Source organism: Syngnathus floridae, chromosome 14, assembly GCF_059516105.1.
Source record: "Syngnathus floridae isolate MCC-2025c chromosome 14, RoL_Sflo_1.0, whole genome shotgun sequence".
Lineage (NCBI taxonomy): Eukaryota > Metazoa > Chordata > Actinopteri > Syngnathiformes > Syngnathidae > Syngnathus > Syngnathus floridae.
This window is the reverse complement of record NC_142426.1, coordinates 13,105,213-13,105,491: the sequence shown is the minus strand read 5'-3', so window position 1 is coordinate 13,105,491 and position 279 is coordinate 13,105,213.

The following is a 279-nucleotide window of genomic DNA, read 5'->3' as shown; positions in this document are numbered from 1 at the left end:
CGTGCACTAGAGCCACATTTGGCGAGAGCGCGCATCGGTTGACACTAAATCACAGATATGGTTGTTTCCTTATAAGGACTCTAAAGAAAATTATGGACATAAAAAAAAACACAACAAAAAACAGTACACACAAGACAAGACCTTTCAGAATATTTTGTACTATTTTTTTTAACGGCAAAAGGAAGTCTCCACTCGAATGTTTAAATTTTAGAACATGAATTAATGAAACCAGTATTAACATGCATGTACAAATAAAATTCATGGTGGGAACAATTTGTG